This window comes from Balaenoptera acutorostrata, chromosome 15 (assembly GCF_949987535.1).
Source record: "Balaenoptera acutorostrata chromosome 15, mBalAcu1.1, whole genome shotgun sequence".
NCBI classification, from domain to species: Eukaryota; Metazoa; Chordata; class Mammalia; order Artiodactyla; family Balaenopteridae; genus Balaenoptera; species Balaenoptera acutorostrata.
The window spans coordinates 10,684,310-10,704,615 of record NC_080078.1 but is presented as its reverse complement, the minus strand read 5'-3'; the positions used below and the strand labels follow the sequence as shown (position 1 = coordinate 10,704,615).

Here is a 20,306-nt window from a genome sequence, read left to right as displayed (position 1 = left end):
TCAGGAGTCACTAGTGTTTGGTGCCACTTGTAGCCAGGGGAAGGAGGAGGTCACCAAGGGAGAGAGTACACAGCAGGAAGAGGAGAGAGCTGAGGACTAAGACTTAACAACAAATGTGTGAGAATCAACAGAAAAGGAATTTCACCAGAGATGAAAAGGACCATCAGAAAAGTATGAGGAAGTTATTAATGAGTGGTGAGCATAGGCTGAGAGAGGGGAATTTCTAGAAGGATAGAATGGCCCTCAGGATGAAATGCTGCTGAGAGGTCTTGGACTGGAAAGGCTCAGGAGGTTCAGCAAAAAGGAGGCCTTTCATGACACCCATGGGGATGCTCTCAGGGCAGAGAGGGAGCAAATGCCAGACCTCGATGGGCTGAGGAGTGGCTGGTTAGCACGCCGCGGCGGGGGCCCTGCACAGAGACACCTCTCCCAAGTCCATGGTTAGGGAAGAAAGAAAAAGAGGCAGTAAGGGAGTCTCTCCTCTCTCGAGGGAGACCTGGGAGAAAGGGGAGTAATTTTATTTTTTAATACAGGAAGCATTTGAGACTGTTTAAATGATGAGAGGAAGGGTGAGTAGAGTAGGAGAAGTTGACAAAACAGGCGGGAAACCACGTATACATCTAAAACCCACTCCAAGAAAACCTTGAAATATTCAGGAATCCACTTGATTATTTATCAGAAAAAGAGTATTATTTACTTTTCATAAATGCTGCCTTTGCCTAGGCATAGAGCAGTTCCTGGGGGCCAAGAAATATTGTTTGTGTGCCTTGTAAGGGCTTTCTGGCTTCTCACAGAGCAAGCCGTTCCAAGATGCTAGACGAATGTACGAGGACTCAGATGGTATCAGCACAGAGGGCATGTTCTATCAGGAGGCTGAGCAAACGGCCGCTAGGAATGCGATGTTAGAGACTGCAGGAGCCGCTTTCCTCTCTCCTCTAGCCAGAAAACTCTCGGGGCACCTGGAGCCCCACTCTCAGCTCTTTTTTTATCGTTATGTTTAAACAGCTTCATTGGGGTATAATTAACATACCATAAACTGCACGTATTTAAGGTATATCATTTGGCTGGTTTTGACACATGCAGGCACCCGTGAAACCATCATCACAATCAAGATCATGCATTTAGCCACCAGCCCCAAAGGCTTCCTCAAGTCCTTTGCAATCCTTCCTTCCTGTCCCTCCCTGCCCTCCATCCCTGTCCCCTGACAACCACGCCTGTTTTCTGATGCTGGATGAGTTTGTAATTTCTAGAGTTTTACATTAAAGGACATTCACTGTATTACTCTCCTTCATGTGGCTTCTTTCACTCAGCAGCATCATTTTAGGATTCATCCACGTTGCTGCCTGTATCACCAGTTCATTTCTTTTTACTCCTCCGTAGTATTCCTCTGTACGATTATACTACAATGTGTTTATCAATTCACCAGCTCCTGAACGTTTGACTTGTTTCTAGTTGTGGGCTATAACAAATAAAGCTGCTGTAAACATCTGCATACAGGTCTTCGTATGGACACATATTTCTCTTTCTCTTGGGTAAATGCCTAGGAGTGAGATGGCTGGCTTCAATGGTAGGAATGTGTTTATGTTTTAGGACACTGCTAACCTGATTGCCAGAATAGTTATACCAATTCACATTCCCACCTGCAGTTCCGGTTTCTCCATATCTCGACAACATGTATTTTATCCGTTGGCTCTTAACCACTCTGCAGCTAGATGCTTGTCTATCTCCAAGAGAAATCTAAAAATACCTTAGTAGTTTTTCACAAGCACTGAGGGTGAAGCCCCAGGGTTGAAAGGTTCTGGAAAGGGGTTTAGAATTTGGAGGATGGGGATGGGGGTGCCTATGTCACAGGATTCTTAAACCAGCACAACCCACCCCTCATATCACACACACACAATCAAGCACAGCTGAGCCTCAGATACGTAAGACAGTTCAGTCAAGGCCCTCCCCGATCACCCTTTTCCTGCTCCAGCTCAGCCCATGTCCTCCCAGCTTTGACGCTTCATCCACAACCCCAACGTGCCCCTGTCTCGGACCCTTTGGACTTGACCTCTGCAGGCTCCCACCCACCCCCAGGACTCCCCCTCTCTCCCCTCTGGTTTTGTTCTCACTGGGGTCCTTGCTGACCTGTGCTACCTCAAGAGGACCAGCTCTACCTCAGCCTGTCAGCACCCCAAGTGGACACGGTCCCTGGCCAGTGCCAGCAGGTCCAGAGCTGCCTGCCCTGTGCCCCTGGACCTACCTGGAAGAGAGAGACAGAGAAAGGCAAAGGCGGGTAACAGAAGCCCACCTTCACGCAGCTCTGAGGTGGGCCCAGAAAAAGCTCCTTTCAGGCAGAGCTAATCCCTTGCCTCTTGAATAATGAAATGATTTGGGAAGCACATGTCAACCAGGGAGGTAGCAGCAGATTTGACCAACCTTCCCAATAGCTTGGAGATGTGGTCAAGTGCAGCAGGGGTCCTCCGGGACCTGCAGCCTGGGTTCAAACCCAGAGTCCCTTACCTAGTACTTAGTGAAGCTACTTAACCTCTATGTGCCTTAGTTTTCTTATCTATTAAAGGGGATAATAATAGAACTTACCTCCCAAACTTGCCTCAGTGATCAAATGACACATATCTATATTTTACTTCAATTAAGTGAGATTAAGTTAATTTAATTAACTGATATATATTTTAATAACAGTGCCAGTTACATAGCAGCAAGAGCTCAGTAAAAGTGAACCATTATTACTGAGGCAGAGACCTTGCTGAGCATTTACGTGTTTCACTTCATTTAATCCTCATAATAACCCTACGAGAGGATCACCATTATTATCCCCATTTCACAGAGAGGATGCTGAGGCATAGAGAAGTTCAATGCTTTGCCCAAAGTCACACAGCTAGCAGATAGAGGTGCAGGGTCTCACCCAGGTAACCTGACTTCAGACTACACTGCTAACCCCTTCATCATTCCACCTGTCACCAAGCACCAGTCAAGATGAGAGGTCCCTGAGCTGGTCCCACACCTCACACACAGAAGGACAACACCTCTCTTCCAGTGATCCCCTGGACCGACACAACTCATAAATTCACCAAGCATGGGAGCATCTCAGAAACCACCCACTTTAAAGGCTTTGAGGAAGGGAGTTGGTGACATTTTAGCTGGGTCTTGAAGGATTAGTCAGCATTTTCTGATCAGACAGGAGAGAAAACATTCAAAGCCGAGTGAATCCCATATGCAAAGGTTCAGAGATGTGGAATCCATGAGAAAGAGTTGGCTGTGAGATGCAGGAATCCCTTAAGCTTAAGCAGCAGGGACATAATTTAAGTCTAGAGGTAAGTGATTTCAGACTAAGAGGAGCCAATGGGTGATGTCATCAATGCCCTAGGATCTTTCTCTCTGCCCTCTCAGCTTGGGACCTTTTGTCTTTCAACTCTTGACCTCACAGTTCCGAGACGGCTGCCACAGCTCCAAACATCATGTCCTCACACAACTGTGTTAGAAATACGAAGCAGGAGGCAGCCAGAGCCTAAGAGAGATCTCCTTACATGACTTTCTCCTTTTATTAGGAAAGAAAATCCTTTTCTAGACGCCCCAGACAACTTTCTCTGACATTGGCCAGCACTGTATTAAAATCCAACTTTAGACCAATCACTAGCAAAGAGAAATGAGATTGCCATGGCTGATTCAGATCAATTAGAAATCATCGCTTGGGCCCAGAGGGGGCTCCCAAGTTTTCTGAGCACACTGTGCTCCCTTGATTCTGGGGTAACCTTAGTAATAGGATGGTCAATTGAGCAGGGCAGAATTGATGAACATTCAAGCTGCAGCCCTGAGCTGCCATGTAAACAGTCTGAGTGCCCTGAGGCCACCAGGCTGTAAAGAAGCTCAGACTAACCCTGTGACGTGCCTACATGAAGCGGCATCCCCAGGCGGCCCCCAGCTACCCCATCCTCCCTCCTTCCTGCCCCTCCCACCCCTCAACCCCTCCTGCCCCCCACCTGCCTAAAACAGCATGAGAGACTCTTCCTGCCCAGCACAGCCCAGCCAGGCACTTCCAGAATTCCTGACCCATACTAGTCATGACAGGCATGAGGTTTAGGGTGATCGGTTTTATTCCAGTCCATTTTGGGGTGGTTTGTTCAAGCAGCAATAGATAACGGAACACTCCTCAAGGTCACACAGTGGCCAAGCTGAGATTTGAACCTGACCCCAACAGTGCCTCTCAGATTCACAAGCGGCAGAGGAGAAATCTCTCTTTGAAATGTCAGAAAGAATTTTTAAATCATCACGAATCGCGGGGTCATGTGCCTCAGAGAGGAAAAAAAAAGCCCTGTTAGGGAAAGAGAGGAGGAAAAAAAAAAGTCAGTGGGAAGACAAAGGAGGGTGGACACAGGATGTGCAGTGCACTGTGGGGGGACAGGTTACTCGGGATGAAATGCTGGGAAGGGCCATGTGGCTTTGGAATAAAAAGTAGGTTAATAAAGCTGGTAAATGCGAGGTGAGTCCGAATGCATTACCCCATGAAGGATGGCTGCTTTAATGAGGAAAGAGGCGGGCAGAAACCCCATTGTCAGGCCCCACGCTGCCGTCGTCTTTGGAGGAAACCATGGCAGGGTCAAGGTCTTTGACCCGTGTGTTAATAATCCGTGCCTTCTGCTGGGAAGGCGCCGCATGCTGCCAGGTCAATGGGAGGTGGGTGGCAGGCCTAATTGGGAGAAGGGGGACACGGCCAGGCTCGCAGGCTGTGCCATGACAGAAGGCACATTGATCACTCTCCGACGACAAAGGGGAGTCCCATGGGGTCAAAACCTGCTGAGGGCGGAGGAGTTCCTGAGCTCCCCATGAAGCCAGCCCCATGGAGGGCAAAGGAGGGAGGAAGGAGGCCAGGGGGCCCTCAGAGCACTGAAGCCGCCCCTCAACTCACCCCTGGCCTCAGCCTTCTCCTTTTTTCTTTGAGTCTCAGACTCAGCCTTTCTGGTAGGGTCCGGGGGCCGGCCAGCTGGAATAATGTTGCCTGCAAGCCCGAGCAGGCTTTGTCAGCTCTGACCGAGCGAGTGGCCGTGGAATTCGGCCACACTCAAGCCTTGGACTCGGTATGGGGTGGGAGGGGGTCTCTTTCTGGTTGGTTTAGTGTCTGTATCAGTTTCCTGTTGCTGCTGTAACAAATTACCACAAACTTCATGACTTAATATAACACACATTAGAATTGAAAACAGATAAGCAAATGCTTATACCCAAATGTCACAGCCGCACTATTCACAATAGCCAAAAGGTAGAGACCACCCAGATGGGTATCAACCGATGAATGGACTGACGAAATGCGGTCTACCCATACGATGAAATATTATTCAGCCCTAAAAAGGAATGAAGTTATGATACATGCTACAACATGGATGAACCTCAAAGCATTATGCTAAGTGAAAGAAGCCAGACGTAAAAGGTCACAGGTTGTATGATTCCTTTTATATGAAGTGTCCTGAATAGGTAAATCCATAGAGACACAAAGCAGAATACTGGTTGCCAGGGGCTAGGGGGAGAGGGGAGTGAGGGTTTAGTTTGGAGATGATGAAAATATTTTGGAACTAGATAGAGCTGGTGTTTGCACAACATCATGAATGTACTAAATGTCCCTGAATTGTTCACTTTAGCATGGCTAAATTTATGTTCCATGAACTTTGCCTCAATAAAAATAAATATATAAATAAGTAAACATTATTTTTTTAATCTTAGAGTTCTGGAAGCCAGAAGTCCAAAATCAGTCTCATTGGGCCGAAGTCAAGGTGTTGGCAGGGCTGGTTCCTTCCGGAGGCTCTGGGTGGAGGGGGTGGGGGGATCCATTTCTTTGTCTCTTTCAGCTTCTAGATGCCACCTGCATTCCTTTGCTGGCGGCCCCTCCTCCATCTTCACGTCCTGCAATCTGGCAATCTCCCTCTCTCTCCACTTCTCATCACCTTCTCTTAACTTTGACCCTCTTACCTGCCTCTTCTTAGGACCCTCGTGATTATATCAGACCCACTTGGATAATCCCGGGTAATCGCTCCATCCCTAGATCCTTAACTAAATCACACATGCAAACCTCTTCTGCCATGTAAGGTGACATTCACAAACCCCAGGGATTAGGAAGCAATCATCTTTAGGGGGCCATTATTCTTCCGACCATGGTATCAGAGTCTTGTTTCCTTGCCTCTTAGATTCCCCAGGGGCAGGGATCCTGCCGGTCTTTGGGCAACAGCCTGTGCCAGCTTCGTCCCAGGCAGCACCCTGGACCCTCCTCCCAAGACACTAAGGAGAGGCCTCAAGGGCTAGGTAGCAACTGCTTGGTCTCCCCTCCTGGGGTTTAGCCCAGTGACCAGCACAGAGACCTCAGACCCTGGGCTGGGGGCGTTGAAGGCTGGCAGTGGGTGCCAGCTGCTGGCAGGAGTGTGGTGATAAACCAACTTTCAGGGGGAAAAGCTCTGATCTGTACTGTGTGCCAAGGTGTAAATACCCCCACCGTGGCCAATGTCATGCTACTAGTGCAACGTGACTGCAGGTGGCTTTGGGACGAGACAAGTATCATCATGAGCTGTCGGAGTGGCTGCCGGCCACCTCTGCCCACAGGGACCCCAATGCTGGCCAAGGTCCAGCTGCAGAGACACAACTGAAATGTGTCGTCAAAGCCACGGACCCCAAGTGAGTGATGGGTGTTTGGACACAAAGCCAGACAGCTTCAGAGAACAGAGCAAGCCATGCCCGGGGAGTGTCTTATCCAAGGGGGCTGATGAGCATTTACATCGTGGGTCTGGCCTATTTAAAAGGGCAGACTTACTGTGCTGATTATTATTTAGACCCCAAAACTACTCCTCTGAACCTGTGGGCTCTCTATAGCTCCTTTCTGAGGGTGGGAATGAAGTTGAATTAGGGGCATCTTTGAGATGCTATATTAGTTTGCTCGGGCTGCCATAACAAAGGACCATGGACCAGGTGGCTTAAACAACCAAAATTCATTGTCTCACGGTTCTGGAGGCTGGAAGTCCAAGATCAAGGTGTGGGCAGGGTTGGTTTCTCTTGAGGTCTCTCTTCTTGGCTTATAGATAGCCGCCTTCTTGCTGTGTGCTCACGTGGTCTTCCATCTGTGTGCACACGTCTGTGTCCTAATCTGCTCTTCTTATAGGAACACCAGTCAAATTGCATTAGGGTTCACCCTAACAACTTCATTTTAACTTATTTACCTCTTTAAATGCCCTATCTCCAAATTCAATCACATACTAAGGTATTGGGGGTTAGGACTTCAACGTATGAATTTGGGGAGGACCGTAACAGATGCTTACAATGGGCTTGATGTTGTGACTACACACAGGTCAATCTGAGGCTGCCCCACCAGTCCCTTCTTCCCACATCCTTGTTATTTCTGCAGCTCCTTTTAATTGGGCTTCACTCCTTCCCCTTCCCTCCCCTCTGAGAATCAAAGCAAAGGGCGGCCCTAGGAGGGGCCCATATCTGGTGTAACTGAGTCTGGTGTGTGGCTCTGAAGCTAGATTAGAACCAGATGCTTGTTCAAGTTTGGGATATGGTCTGGAATCGAGAGACCACAAACAAAGAGGTCTGCCCATGGGTGGGGCCAGGGTGGGGGGACCATGGTGAGAATTTGCAGACGTGTTGTCAGCGTGTTAGGATGTGGCAGTCGACAGCAGGAGGCCATTGCCTTTGGTTTTGCCATTTCCTCTGTTACTGGACACCAATGCAGGGGCCTGGGTTCCTCTTTGAGCAGGATGAGCCTTGGAGCCAGCTCTGAGCCTCAGTTTCCAAACATGAAAATGGGCCAGTGCAGGCCCACTATGCCTTATCCAAAACCTCAGGGTCAAATGTGTTTCAGAAGTCAAAATATTTTTTATTTTAGAAAGATGATACAGTACACATACCATCTGTTGCACAGTGCTCCCGGCAGGGTCTAGGATTGCATCCCATTATCTAACACTGATAGCCCTGCAGCAAAGTGGATGAATAGCCGCATGATGTAGGATGCATAAGTACTACAAATGGCCTCACATTGGCCCCACTTGGATTTTTCAGCCAAATGAGTAAGGAGAAAACATTGTATTTAAAGAGCTTTATGGATTTCAGAATTGAAAAGTGATTTTAAACCTGTAATGTACATTTTAGAGGACTGCTTAGAGATTCAGTGAAAAATGGCAGTGGGGAGAGGGGAGTTCACATAATACTTGCTAGAAGAAGACAAAGGAAGCCTCTCTGTGCAGCCACTATGGAAAACAGTACGGAGGTTCCTCAAAAAATTAAAGCTACCATATGATCCAGTAATTCCACTTCTGGGTGTAAAACCAAAGGAAATGAAAACAGGATACCAAAGAAATATCTGCACTCCCATGTTCATTACAGGATTATTTACAGTTGCCAAGATGTGGAAACAACCTAAGTATCCATCAACAGATAAATAAAGAAGAAGTGGTGTATATATACAATGGAACATCATTCATGAAAAAGAAGGAAATCCTGCCATTTGTGACAACATGGATGGCCCTTGAGGGCACTATGCTAAGTGAAATAAGCCAGATAGAGACAAATACTGCAAGGTATCACTTATAGCTAAAAAAAAAAAAAAATTTTTGACCACACCACATGGCTTCCAGGATCCTAGTTCCCTGACCAGGGATTGAACCTGGGCCCACAGCAGTGAAAGTACCGAGTCCTGACCACTGGACCACCAGGGAACTCCCTTAAAAAAAATACTGAAAAAAAAGTCACACTCATAGAGACAGAGTAGAAAAGTGGTTGGGGGCTGGGGGCGGAGGGCAAATAAGGAGAGACTGGTAAAAGGGTACAAACCGTCACCTATAAGATGAATAAGGTCTGAGGATCTAATGTATGACATGGTGATTATACCTGATAACACTGTATTGTATAATTAAAATTTGCTAAGAGAGTAGAACTTAAATGTTCTCATAAAAAAAAAAAAGATAAATATGAGGTGATAGGTGTGTTAATTAACTGGATGTTGGGAATCCTTTCACAATATATATGTGTATCAAATCACCACAATATACACTTTTAAGATGTATATCTTAAAATTTTATTTGTCAATTTTACCTTAATCAAGCTGGGGGGAAGCCTCTCTTGCTTCTACCTCGTTCTAGCGCAAAGGTGGGTTCTGGGGACCATCTGCTGCCTCCCTGGTCCCCAGCCCATCCCAAGGAGTCTCCCCATGATCCACCGGCACCTGCCGTGGAGGCTGCAGACTCGGGAGGTCTGGTCAGTGATGTGAGGTCACAGAGCGCTGCCCACCAAGGCCACTGCCCTCCTGTGTGCTGGCCGCTGGCCATATCAGCCAAAGAGTCACCTCCTCTGCCTCTGTCTCCCACAGACCCTTTCTTTCCCCATCTGAGTGGTTGATGGGGAAACTCTCAACCATCTGGTCAGAGTCTGGGTGTGAACCTGGCCTCTGAGGAGCTGCCTGAGCCCCAGGGAGCCCCAGAGAACCTGTGAGTCAAATATTGAGATACAATCAGACCAAAGCCCAAAGGCCAGAGAAGTCAGGCAAAATCTGCTGTGGTCCGCCCCTCACCTCCCAAGCCAACCTGGGGACAACGGTGATTGTATTCTAGCACAAGGACACTAGGAAAAATCAGCAAACACCATTATATCCAGGCTGTGTGATATTTTGCCTCTAAAAATAAAAAAAGTCAACAATAGATAATTCACTGGACTTTATTAAAAGTTAGAGAGGTTGGGAATTTGGGGGTTTCTGTTTAGTCTGATTTAGACACAAAAAAGTTGTGTGGTCTTGGGCAAGTCCTTTTACTTCTCTTACCTCTGTCTGCTCACCTCTAAAACAGGGGGCAACGATGCTTGCCCTCCCCCCAAGGTACACAAGGATTAAATGAAACACTGAATGCGAGGGATACACTCGGCATCCACCCCTCTGTGCAACTGTTGACCCCCAGGCAGGGCGGTGACACAGTTCCCAAGGCCCCGTGTGGCCTGGGTGGGGGCACCTTCCTGCCTCACCACCTCCCTCCTACCTCTCCTTGTTCCAGCCTCACCAGCCTCCTTTTGAGGCTCTGAAAATCACCAAGTTCTTTCCTGCCTCAAAGCCTTTACAGAACCTCTCCATGGCTCCTTCATATCGTCCAGGTCTCTGCCCTCGTGTTCCACCATCAGGCAAGCCTTCCCTGACCCCATCTCAATTAGCACTCCCACCACAGTCACCCCCTGGCCACAATCCACAAGACTGATCTAGCCTCAAGATGATGCCCCATGTAATTAACCAGGTAGGATTTCTGTGCACAGCTCCATGCGGACATCATCAGAGCCAAGGCCAAAGACAGTGGTGAGGGGGGCTGTAATACACACAAGGGGGTTGACAAACTTTTCCTGCCAAACGTAGATTAATAAATATTTCGGGCTTTATGGCCATATGGTCTCTGTCACAACTACTCACCTCTGCTACTGAAGAGCAAAGGCAGCCACAGGCAACACATAAGCAAATGAGCGTGGCTATGTCCCAGCAATATTTTATTTACAAAAACAGACAGCGGGCTGGGCTTGGCCCAGGGGCCACTGTTTGCCAATCCTGATCTAGGAATCTAGTCAAGGAATTAGATCATCCTCAAGTACAGGATTCCCAAAATCCAGACACATGGAGAAACAACGGAAAAAGAGAGAGACAAGAGGAGAAGGGATAGAGGGAGTCAGGAAAGTACTACAAACAACTAAATGTGCTCTAAATATACATTCAGGCCGGTGCCTTGGATCTGCTCACAAGCATTTCCACTTGGTCTGCTGGACGATTTCTTTTACGGTAACCTAAACCTTATTTTACAATTACATCCTAAAATGTAATAGGAAGATACGATTCAGTTTCCAGAAACTTACTTTACGGTCGACTTTGTTAAGAGCCACCATAGAATTGAATTTCCAGCCACCTTCAAAATCAATCAGTGTTTGAATTCCTCCTATCCGACTCCTCTAAGTGATCTGTCTGCCTGTGCTTGAACATTTAGCAACAGGAAACTTAGATCCTCGCAGTCGGGTGCTTCCACAGTGGCAAAGTTCTCCTTTTCACCGAAGCGTCCCCCTGCATCTCTTATAGATTGACGCTAGCTTGATGCTCCATTGCCTGTGGTTTTTGGCACGATAAAGGAGTCTCTTCAAGGCCTGAAAGACCTTCTCCCATTGCCTAAAAGGTTATTCCTCCCTCTCTTGGAAACACCTCAACAGCATCAAGCAAACCCTGCTACTTGGCTTGAACTGACCTTTGGTGGCTAGCTGTTGATTAACCATTTCATGTCCAAACAGTGAGCTCCACCAACATCGGTTAAAGGCATGTGGATGACAGAAGCAGACACTAAGACGTTCTGGAGCCCTTCCATAAAGGGGATCAGTGATGAACATTTCCAAATTCCTGTCCAGAAGTTACATGAGTTGCCCAGTAAAGCAGTAAGCTTAGTGTTCCCAGAAGCATTCAAGCAGAGGATGCTTCTCCTGCCTACCAGAAAAATGCTGAACAAACTGAAAATTGACGACTCTTCATGATCCATCAGAGTACTGAGGTCACAGGGCAAACCGCTGCCCCCAAAGCTGGAGAGGCAGGCAGAGAATCACAACTTACCAGAACAGAAGCCCAGGGGCAGAAACCTTCATGTGAACCAGGGGCAGGAAAACCTAAACAGCAGTTGACGGATTGCTGGAGGCTCAGCATGGGCAAATCTGAGGGCTAAAAACTCCCAGGGGGCCCAGTCATAAGACAGCACCCCCAGTTTTGCAAGTGTTATTACCCCCAGGAGCCCGATCAGGTTCTCCAGCGAAGAGTACCGGCTTCATGCTGTCAGCGCTGGAGGGAGAAAGTGGGCCTGCTGATACACCCAGAGCACTCTGTGTTCTTCTTAACAAGGACGGCCATCAGGAGAAACGATTTTATCAGCTAGGGTTTTGCCAGAGTTTAAATGGCCTGGGAGAAAGAAATACCCAACCCAGCCCTCTCTAGCCTTCCACGTGGGGAAAAGAAATACCTTACTCCAGCCCCCCGCTAGCCTTCTTGTCCCACCTAAGTGGGGGAGGGGTGGAACTGAGAAGCACATGTGACGGTCACAGCCCAGGGTCACAGACTCACTAAAACTGAGACCTCACCATAGACTACTCAATGCCTCCTCACCCCCAAATATCACCACCGCATCAATCAGACTCCTGTATAATAACAGAGGAATACAACTCATATCTCAGACCTTATTTAAGAATCTATCTCTAGGGAATCTCAGAGACAGTGGGGGAGACAAGAATAAGGACATCAGAGGAAATTTTAGCCTCTGACACCTACAGTAACAGCAAGCAGTAAACAGGGCCTACCTCCTAGCCAGACGAGCATAAAAGCTCACACTAACGGCCTATTTACCCCAGTCCCTTTACCCAGTACCTCCAAATTATAAGGCATACGAAAAAACAAAACACTTGGTTTGAATAAACAGAGCAAGCATCAGAACCTGACTCAGATATGGCAGAAATGTTGGGATTTAAACTCAAGGACAATCACTCATATAAAGAAGTATATTTAGGGACTTCCCTGGTGGTGCAGTGGTTGGGAGTCTGCCTGCCAGTGCAGGGGATGTGGGTTTGGGCCCTAGTCTGGGAGGATCCCACATGCCGAGAAGCAAATAGGCCCGTGCGCCACAGCTGCTAAGCCTGAGCTCTAGAGCCCGCAGGCCACAGCTGCTGAAGCCCACACACCTGGAGCCCATGCTCCGCAACGGGAGAGGCCGCAGCAGTGAGAGGCCCGCGCACCGCGATGAAGAGTAGCCCCTGCTCGCTGCAGCGAGGACCCAACACAGCCAAAACTAAAATATAAATAAATAAATAAATTTATAAAATAAAAAAGTATATTTAATAGACAAAGAGAAGAGACAAAATGAAATTTCACAAAGTGCTCAATTAAAACCAGAGAAGTCCGAAAAAGAGTGGAAAACAAAATAAAACAAAACAAAAAAAGAGTAAGGGCAACACATAGAAAACAATAACAAATATGGTAGATCATTTTAAACATCACTTTAAACATCAATGGTCTAATACACCAACTGAAAACAGAGACTGAGTGGATTTTTTTTAAGAACCCAACTATATGTCTATAAAAAAAATCCACTTTAAAGACACAGATAGATTAAAAATAAAGGGAAGACTGGGGCTTCCCTGGTGGCACAGTGGTTGAGAATCTGCCTGCCAATGCAGGGAACACGGGTTCGTGCCCTGGTCTGGGAAAATCCCACATGCTGCGGAGCAGCTGGGCCCGTGAGCCACAATTACTGAGCCTGCGTGTCTGGAGCCTGTGCTCTGCAACAAGAGAGGCCGCGATAGTGAGAGGCCCGCGCACCGCGATGAAGAGTGGACCCCGCTTGCCACAACTAGAGAAAGCCCTCGCACAGAAACGAAGACCCAACACAGCCATAAATTAATTAATTAATTAATTTTTTAAAAAATCCAGTAAAAAAAATAAAGGGACGACTACCCAATGTAATCTACATATTCAGTACAATCTCTATCAAGATTTCTGGGAGACAACATTTGTCAACCCTTGGTGAGGTCTGCATTGCCTGGGGAGGAAGATGAAGAGCTCTGTATTTTCTGACCAGAGTTGAAGTGACAAATTTTAAATTGGGTTACTCAATAAAGTTTTATCTTGATGAGAATTCTCTTGGAAATCGAGTGCTCTCCACAGAGTTTCATCTAACAATGGTGAGCTATCATCAAAGTCAGCTGAAATCTGTGGAAATCTAGGAGGAACTTGGCCAAGCATCCATGCAGGGGCTGAAGAAGCCAGGCAGAAGAGACAGCACAAGCAGAGCGTCTTTCTTTGCCTGCTGAAGCAGGTTCAGGTGAGTTAGGACAAGCCATCAAAGATGGTATCTGGGGCTTCCCTGGTGGCGCAGTGGTTGAGAACCTGCCTGACAATGCAGGGGACACGGGTTCGAGCCCTGGTCCGGGAGGATCCCACATGCCGCGGAGCAACTGGGCCCGTGAGCCACAACTACTGAGCCTGCGCATCTGGAGCCTGTGCCCGCAACAAGAGAGGCCGCGACAGTGAGAGGCCCGCACACCGCGATGAAGAGTGGTCCCTGCTTGCCGCAACTAGAGAAAGCCCTCGCACAGAAACGAAGACCCAACACAGCCAAAAATCAATAAATAAATATTTAAAAAAAAAAAAAGATGGTATCTGGCCAAACCCCCTTCAGAACTGATATGGAAGATGTGGAAGACTGCATTATCCAAAGACAGCCACAGCAATCTCTCCCATACCACATGCTCTTCCTCAATGTGGCCTTGCCACTCCCCGCATCAAGAGGTGGGGTCCAGGTCCCCTCCCTTTGAATCTCGGAGGGCTTGTGACTGCTTCTACCAATAGAGTATGGCAGAACTGACTGTGGACCCCCCCACAAGGTTTAGTCAGAAGGAGCCATGCAGCCTCCACCTGGCTTTCTTGGGACGCTCACCTTGGAGGAAGCTGGCTCTTACGTGAGAAATCAGCCCCCCAGAGGCTGCCACACTGGAGAGGCCACTTGGAGCAGCCAACAGCCATCAACTGGCAGCCACATGAGTGCGCCATCTTGGATGGCCAGCCTAGTCATGCCTTCAGATGACTGCATTCCCAGCCAGCAGTGACCTTAACCAAGTGGGAAACCCCAATCAAGAGCTGCCCAGTCAAGCCCTTTCACAATTCCTGACCTACCAAATAGAGAGCAAAATAAAATAGTTATTTTAAGGTGCTCCATGTAGGGGTAATTTGTTATGCAGCAGTAATAACCAGAAGGAGAGAAGGGGAAGGTACAGTGGACAGGCAGGCATGGAAAGGGAGGGAGTGTTGCCCATGGCAGCTTGGAGGACATTGAAGAAGGAGAAGGTGAAGATGAAAGCGAAAGAAGACGAAGATGATGGGGAGCGAGAAGAGAGAAAGACAAGTAAAACACTGATGGAGTCCAACCTTCCTTTTCCAACTAGCCTTTCTAATTTTCTCAGGACCCTGGCAGCAAGGGAATAGTCTGCTCTTTTCTCTGATGTTTCATCCCCTGGCGCTCCTGAAGTCTCTCTTGACCTCTTTACACCTTGATATACAGTTTATTTGGGGCAGGGAGGAGAGGAGTTGTTTTCTGTTCCAACTCCCTTTTTATCCCTTCCTTTCTCAACAAAACCCTTACAGAATGCATACACCACTGTGCTCCATGAGAAAAAGGACAACGTGCACTCCTGTGGCCCTGGAGGCTGCCAGGCACCTGTGGGGAGGCAGGCAGAGCCCCAGTGTTCTTCTTTCTTTCCCTGCAACTGTATCCATGTGAATATGGACATCAAGCAAATACCAGCATTTAGATCTCTACTCTTTCTGTGTAAAACCAGAAAAGCAGGATTAAAGAAAATCATCGGAAGGTGGTTTGAGATATTTGGGAGGGTTAAGCGGGCATGTTGACAATATAGCTTCTTCTTGGGTGATGCTTAACGGATGTTCTCACCACTGAAACTGTCGCTTTAAAAATAAAATCCTCTCCTAATGATGACTGGAGCCCTGCCACTTGATGGAGAATCAGCAGAACATAAAGGATCTTATTTGGAAATGACATTCTGTATTGTAATTTTTGTTCTATTTTATTTTTAAATTTTCTTTTTATGACACGTCTACATGTGCTTTAAAATATTCCAACCAAGAAAAAGAGGGGATGGGGAGAAGGGATGAAGCAAGGTTGGCAATATGGTGATCATTACTTAAGCTGGGCAATGGGTCTATGGGGGTTCATTGTACTACTTACTCTACTTTTGCAAATGCTTAACATTTTTCCATTATAAAAAGTTTGGGGGCTTCCCTGGTGGCGCAGTGGTTAAGAACCCACCTGCCAATGCAGGGGACACGGGTTCGAGCCCTGGTCTGTGAAGATCCCACATGCTGTGGACAGCTAAGCCCGTGCACCACAACTACTGAGCCTGAGCTCTAGAGACCGCGAGCCACGTCTACGGAGCCCACGTGCTGCAACTACTGAAGCCCGCACGCCTAGAGCCCGTGCTCCACAATAAGAGAAGCCACCGCAATCAAGAGTAGCCCCCGCTCACCACAACTAGAGAAAGCCCAGCAATGAAGACCCAATGCAGCCAAAAATAAATAAATTTTTTAAAATTATTTTTTTAAAAAAGTTTGTTGTTTTTCTTTTAGTTTCACTGGAAAGGAAAAAAAGATGTTCTGTTTTAAATGTTAAAATGTGCACATCGCCTTGTTACAGTAAAACCGGTGTGTACACAACGATTTCCATGTCTCTCTCTCAGAACATATTATACGTCAGACCTTCCCTTTTTGAGTCACTTAATAAATATATTGTCAAACGTAGTGTCTCTAAATTCTAGCACAATTTTGCACTGTGCACATTGCAGGGCCATAAGGATTGATCTAATTCAACCTCTCAGCGGGTGCAATTCACCAGCAATTACGTCATCAGTACAACCCTGGGGACACCGCATTGCTCAACATTTAGTCCTTGATTTTTGTACTTAATTTTTATCTCAAATTGGTTGTTTTTCAGAAGGGGCAATTATATGCACTGAGATGCTAAGATCTGTAGCCACTAGATGGATCTTAGGTGCTCTAATGCCTAGGGATAATCGGGGTGTTTGTTGGCAGGTCTTCCCCTATAAACTGTGTCCGAGGAGATAAAGAGGCTCTCAAGAGCAAGGAGTCAGTGTTGGTGGAAAGAATTTGGGTAGAAAGTACTTATTTTCCTTTACTTAGGTGCCAGTTGTCAAGCGCAAAGCAAAGCCAAATAGAATTAACTCCTGTGACCTGGTTGAGGTGAAGGCCCTGCTTGGTCTGCTAAATGCCATTGTGCGCACATGAAACATTTTAAGAGATGCTACCAAGGGCATAAGCTTTGCAAGCTATACAATTAACTAGCTGAAGTTCAATGCCACAATGTTGTTTTTTTGTTTTTTTTTTTTTAAATTATTTATTTATTTATTTATTTATGGCTGTGTTGGGTCTTCGTTTCTATGCGAGGGCTTTCTCTAGTTGCGGCAAGTGGGGGCCACTCTTCATCGCGGTGCTCGGGCCTCTCACTTTCGCGGCCTCTCTTGTTGCGGAGCACAGGCTCCAGACGCGCAGGCTCAGTAATTGTGGCTCACAGGCCCAGCCGCTCCGCGGCATGTGGGATCCTCCCAGACCAGGGCTCGAACCCGTGTCCCCTGCATTAGCAGGCAGATTCTCAACCACTGTGCCACCAGGGAAGCCCGCCACAATGTTTTTGAAGGTGTGCTTATGAGCTTAGTTGTATCTCCTCAAAATTCATATGTTGAAGTCCTAACCCCCAGTACCTCAGAATGTGATTGTATTTGGAGACAGGATCTTTTTTTTTAAATATCTATTTATTTAGCCTGCGCTGGGTCTTAGTTGCGGCACGCGGGATCTTTGTTGTGGCATGTGGGATCTTTAGTTGCGGCATACCGACTTCTTAGTTGTGGCATGCAGACTTCTTAGTCACGACATGCATGTAGGATCTAGTTCCCCAACCAGGGATCGAACCCGGGCCCCCTGCATTGGGAGCGCAGAGTCTTACCCATTGGACCACCAGGGAAGTCCCTGGAGACAAGATCTTTAAAGGATGATTAGGTTAAAATGAGCCCTTAGTGTGGTCCCTAGCCCAATATGATTGGTGTCCTTATAAGAAGAAGAGATTAAGACTCGGATACACGTGGAAAAGAGACCACATGAGGACACAAGGAGAAGATAGCCATCTGCAAGCCAAAGAGAGAGGCCTCCGGAGAAACCAACCCTGCCTACACCTTGATCTTGGACTTCCAGCCTCCAGAACTATGAGGAAATATATTTTTGTTGTTAAGTTCCCCAGTCTGTGGCTTTGTTACGGCTGCCCGAACAGACTAACACAAAGGCAAAGCCTTTTGATGTATAAAATGCAATAAACGTGGATTATATCAAATGTTTTTACATGTCCAAAAATATTTTCTCTAGTAATCTGTTGATTAAATTACGTTGATTAACTTCTTGAACCACATTTGCATTCCTGTAATAAACCCTGCTTGCTAACAGTGAATTATTTTTGATGTATCGTTAAATTCTATTTGTTACTATTTAGAAATTTCGCATCTCTATGTATACATACAATTGGTATATATTTTTCTTTACTGATAATATTAAGTTTTGTTATTTAAGTCACTATGAATTCACATAATAAATCAGGGAGCTGTTCATCATTTTCTTTGCCTTGGAATAACTGAAGTAACTGAAATTATGTGCTATTTAAAGCTTAAATAAAGCTTATTCACGAAGCAAAAAACAATAATAATAATAAACAGGACTAGTCCATCAAGAGACAAAACAATATAACAAAACCTACTTAAATGGAATTTCTCTTCATGGATCAGGAATTTTTGAAATAGTGAACATTTTTGAAAATAAAGGAAAGGGAATCATTTCGTCCAATAAAGGAAATAAAGATTTTAAAAAAAGAAAAAAGACAGCAAGTACACTCTTGCTTTAGCGCTTGAGGGCGCTCTGGGGTTGTCTACATCCCTTGTCACTGTCTGAATTGCCTTATTTATTTATTTAACTTTTCCTGTCACCATGACAGCAAGGCCCTTGCCTGTATTGTCCACTGTTGAAATCCCAGCACCTCAACGGGCAGCGAGTTGGCTCTCAATAAATATTTGTCTGATGAATGAACCAGGCCAGTGTTCCTTTTGAAGGCTGTGCTGTCCCATTCAGTAGCCCCTGTTCACATGCAGCTATTTACATTTAAATTAATTCAAATTTAATTTTTAAAAAATGTTTTTTCACTGGCCACATTTCAAGAGGGCCTGCCAGCATATTGGGCAGCTTAGACACAGAACATTTCCACGACTGCAGAAAGTTCTACTGGGGAGCACTGCTCTCGGGGGTCGAAATGTGGGCCTCACGCAGCAGCACCTCCCAGAGTCAGGTGGAAGCCGGAGAGATGGAGAAGGTTGTTAACACCAGGAACGATCATGGCCGCCTTTCACGGAGCACTTGCTCTATGCCAGAGACTTTGCTAGATGCACTAGAAACATTTTCACTGTCCTTTCCGACAAAACTGCAGGGCAGGTGACGTCACCCCTATTAATGATAAGGAAACTGAGTCTCCCAGTAAGTGACCTTAGAGAAGGGATAGTCCCCGGTTCAGGGGTTGGCAGGAGCTGGAGAGGGGCATCAGGGGCCCAGCCAAGGTGTAGACCTCAGGGACAAACAACGGGCCGAGAGGGGGTTCTAGAGCATGGGATGGGAAACTAAGGCAGGAGCTGCACCTGTCACTGGGGGGACTTGACAAGGGAAGGAGGGGCCTCACACAGGGGGCCCGCAAGTGCCTAGGGCTCACCCACTGGGTACCAGGCCTGAGGCCATGAGACCAGTGCCAGCCCCAGCTGCTGGAGATGCTGAGGCTGCTATCCATGCTCTGCCCTGGCCAGGACGGGGCCCAGCGCCCCCAGCCCCCGTGGGGAGGCCTCGGTGACCCTGGATAAAGATAACAGAATGGCCAGAGTGACAGGGCACCCTTGAGACCCCAGGGCAGCAATGCCCGGGCCATTCCTGGCCTGCTGCCATGCTTCACAGTTGGTTTGTAAAGTGCCTGGGGCAGGCAGCCTCCTGGAAGCAGAGCAGGGAGCGTGCCTGGATTCCATGTCTCTGCAGCGGAGGGCCTCCATCTGAGGGTGGAGTCACCCTGCTCTGGACAGGAAGTGCCTAACCTCAAGGGTATGCTCTGGACTGTCACTCAAAGCAGCCAAGGGGCTGGAGGGGCAAAGAATGAAACAAGATCATCAGCCTTCCGCAGTATCAGCAATCCACTGCATGGGCTCCAAGACAGATGGAGCTCTGGCTCCTGGCACCTCCCCTTTCCAGAGGGGCGAGTGGTGGGGTCAGGTACCACGCTGCTCTCTGAGCAGCCCCCTTGGACTGCTCACCTCTACCCCCCGGACTCTGGGAAGCCAGGCAGAAAGGCAGAGGTCCTTTATGTGCCAGACAAGACTGCTGTCAAGGGACTGTAAATCTGCTTGAGGTGTTACATGTCTGTTTTTAGAACAAGAATGTCACATCAGCAGGAACCAGTGGCCAGAGATGGAGGGGGGACAAAGCAAAAGAGATTACCGTCTGTCTCAGAGCTTTGGGTCTGCTGCCCACGTATCTAGGGCACATTTGCACAGCACACAGAGCTACTCGCCCTCCTCAGCCTTATCAGGCCGCTCTACACCCAGCAATGTTGGGCCCTTTCCGTGTGTTAAGTCACAGTGTGCTCACAGCAAGGCGACAGGCGAGTAGCATTGTCCCTGCTTTGCAGGTGATG

General features: G+C 47.4%; 1 non-coding gene across 1 annotated transcript; it reads right to left on the bottom strand.

Annotated features, from left to right (window-relative positions):
* Positions 1-8,617: 8,617 nt before the first annotated feature.
* TRNAE-UUC (transfer RNA glutamic acid (anticodon UUC)) lies at positions 8,618-8,690 on the bottom strand. The gene has a single exon. It is a non-coding gene; the product is annotated as a tRNA-Glu (tRNA).
* Positions 8,691-20,306: the final 11,616 nt, after the last annotated feature.